Genomic DNA, 3,708 nt, shown 5'->3' on the forward strand with positions numbered 1-3,708 from the left:
TATCTCATAGTGATTCACTTTAACAAATGCCAATAAAAATAAATAAATAAAGTGGCTTGTATGATCTGTCCTGTTGCGGCAGAGATGGCCCGGGACTTTGCAATAGGCCTTCTCCGCGGGGCCGCTCCAGAAGGGGGCAGGTGCCGTCCCACCACCTGCCCTCTAAGAGTTCCAGAGGTCACCACTTTTTAGAAGCCAGCAAGAAGCACCAGCTCCCACGTGGCCACGATCCAGAGACACACACAGAAATCTCGGACCTGAGCAACTTGCAGCAGCGATTTCTTCAGACCCTAACTATTAAAATCTTAGAATTCCTAGAGTGGCCCGCGTGGCATTATATTATATCCATAACCAGCAATACAAAACACATTGTCTAGCAATTGTATTTTCGGCAGATAAAGGGGAGGTAGGACTGGTCTGGAAATACTGAAGGTAACTAAAGTAGAGAAAGAATACTTTGCAAATTGTCTGCCACACAGGCAGGGGGAGGTGTGGAATAGTGGTGGGGGGGGCGGAATACTAGGGATTTTGGTGGTGGAAAATGTGCACTGGTGAAGGGATGGGTGTTGGATGACCGTATGATCGAAGTGCAAACATGAAATTTTTGTTATTGTATCTCACAGTGAATGAATAAAATATAAAAATAATTTTAAAAATTAAGAAATTGAATTAAATTAAAAGAGGAGTCACCTTCCAGGCCTAAGAGCATTTAGAATGCTCATACAGAGTGAGACAGAGACAGAGAGCAGAGAGATCATACTCTAAAAGAGCACCGCCCAGATTCTGGCTATTGTAAACAGTGCTGCGATGAACATACATGTGCAGATGTTGTTTCGATTGAACTTTTTTGATTCTCTGGGATATATTCCCAGCAGTGGTATTGCTGGGTCAAATGGGAATTCAATATCTAATTTTTTGAGAGTCGTCCAAATTGTTTTCCAGAAGGGCTGAACCAGTCGGCATTCCCACCAGCAGTGAAGAAGGGTCCCTTTCTCCCCACATCCTCTCCAACAGCGGTTGCTTTTGTTCTTTTGGATGTGTGCTAGTCTCTGTGGTGTGAGGTGGTATCTCATGGTTGTTTTGATCTGCATCTCTCTGATGATTAGTGATGTAGAGCACTTTTTCATGTGCCTTTTGGCCATTCGTATTTCTTCCTTGGTAAAGTTTCTGTTCATTTCTTTGCCCCATTTTTTGATGGGGTTGGATGTTTTCTTCTTGTAGAGCTCAACCAGTGCTTTATATACCATTGATATCAACCCCTTATCTGATGGGTATTGTGTAAATATCCTTTCCCATTCTGTGGATAGTCTTTGTATTCTGGTCACTGTATCTCTTGCGGTGCAGAAGCTTTTTAGTTTAATGTAGTCCCATTTGTTGATCTCTGTTTTTACTAGATTGCTTAGTTCCGTGTCACCTTTGAAGATACCCTTATCTTCAATATCGTGGAGGGTTTCGCCGACCTTGTCTTCAATGTACCTTATGGTTTGTGGTCTAATGTTGAGGTCTTTAATCCATTTTGATCTGACTTTTGTGCATGGTGTCAGGTCAAGGTCTAAACCCATTTTTTTGCATGTGGTTGTCCAGTTGTGCCAGCACCATTTGTTAAAGAGGCTTTCCTTGCTCCACTTCACTTCTCTTGCTCCCTTATCAAAGATTAGATGGTCATACATTTGGGGTTGTGTGTAGGGATATTCCACCCTGTTCCATTGGTCTACGGCTCTGCCTTTGTTCCAGTACCATGCTGTTTTAATTGTTACTGCTTTGTAGTAAAGTTTGAGGTTGGGGATGGTGATGCCTCCCATCATCTTTTTCCCAAGAATTGTTTTAGCTATCCTTGGACGTTTGTTATTCCATATGAATTTTAGGATTGCTTGATCCATTTCTTTGAAGAATGTCATGGGTATATTTATAGGGTTCGCATTGAATCTGTATAATGCTTTAGGGAGTATTGCCATTTTGACAACATTGATTCTCCCTATCCACGAGCAGGGTATATGTTTCCATTTCCTCATGTCCTCTTTGATTTCATGGAGTAGCGTTATGTAGTTTTCTTTGTAAAGGTCTTTTACTTCCTTGGTTAAGCTGATTCCGAGGTACCTGATTTTCTGGGGCACGATTGTGAATGGGATTGCTTTTTTCATGTCCCTTTCCTCTGCCTCATTGTTTGCATATATGAAGGCCATGGATTTTGGGTATTGATTTTGTAGCCTGCAACTTTACTGTATAAGTCTATTGTTTCTAAGAGTTTCTTAGTAGAGGTTTTAGGCTTCTCTAGATATAGTATCATGTCGTCTGCAAATAGTGAGAGTTTGATTTCTTCCCTTCCTATCTGGATGCCCTTAATCTCTTTTTCTTGTCTAATAGCTATCGCAAGTACTTCCAGTACTATATTGAAGAGGAGTGGTGAGAGTGGGCATCCTTGTCTTGTGCCTGATCTCAGAGGAAAGGCCCTTAGTTTTTCCCCGTTGAGGATAATGCTTGCCGTAGGCTTGTGATAGATGGCTTCGACTATCTTGAGGAAAGTTCCTCCAAACCCCATTTTGGCAAGGGTTTTCATCATGAAAGGATGTTGGATCTTGTCAAATGCTTTCTCTGCATCTATTGATATGATCATATGGTTTTTATCTTTCCTTTTGTTGATATGCTGGATTATGTTGATTGATTTCCGAATGTTAAACCATCCTTGCATCCCTGGGATGAATCCCACTTGGTCGTGGTGTATGATGCCCCAGAATGGATGACTGGTTGAGGAAACTTTGGTACATCTATACAATGGAATACTATGCAGCTGTTAGAAAAAAGGAGGTCAAGAATTTTGTAGTTAAGTGGATGGGCATGAAAAGTTTCATGCTGAGTGAAATGAGTCAGAAAGAGAGAGACAGACATAGAAAGATTGCACTCATCTATGGTATATAGAATAACAGAGTGGGAGACTAACACCCAAGAACTGTAGAAATAAGTACCAGGAGGTTGACTCCATGGCTTCGAGGCTGGCCTCACGTTCCGGGGAAAGGTCAACTCAGAGAAGCGATCACCAACTACATTGCAGTCGAAGGCCATGTGGGGGAAGGGAGTTGCGGGCTGAATGAGGGCTAGAGATTGAGCACAGCGGCCACTCAACACCTTTGTTGCAAACCACAACAGCTAATTAGAGAGAGAAAGCAGAAGGGAATGCCTTGCCACAGTGGCAGGGTGGGGTGGGGGGGAGATGGGATTGGGGAGGGTGGGAGGGACACTGGGTTTACGGGTGGTGGAGAATGGGCACTGGTGAAGGGATGGGTTCCCAAACTTTGTATGAGGGAAGTGTGAGCACAGAAGTGTATAAATCTGTAACTGTACCCTCACGGTGATTCTCTAATTAAAAATAAATAAATTAAAAAAAAAAATAAAATAAAATAAAATAAAATAAAAGAGCACCGCCCGCCTGGAGCGCCCCTCCCCAGCCGACAAACCCCCGGACCCCCAGCGGCAGCCAGCACTGACTCACCGCCCTACACGCACACAGCGCCGCCTCCAACCAGCGGGCTCAGCGCCCGAGCCTCAGAGCCAATGGGAAGGCGCTCCCGCCCTTCGCCCCGCCCCCGCCGCGCCCGAGGGACGCGTTTCAAACCCGCGGGAGCCAATGAGAGCGAGCGGACGCGGCTCTGCAGCTCCCGGCGCGGCCTTTGAAAAAACATTTAAAAAAAAAAAAACTGTCGTTGAGGCGCC

The sequence above is a fragment of the Sorex araneus genome, chromosome X (genome assembly GCF_027595985.1).
Source record: "Sorex araneus isolate mSorAra2 chromosome X, mSorAra2.pri, whole genome shotgun sequence".
NCBI classification, from domain to species: Eukaryota; Metazoa; Chordata; class Mammalia; order Eulipotyphla; family Soricidae; genus Sorex; species Sorex araneus.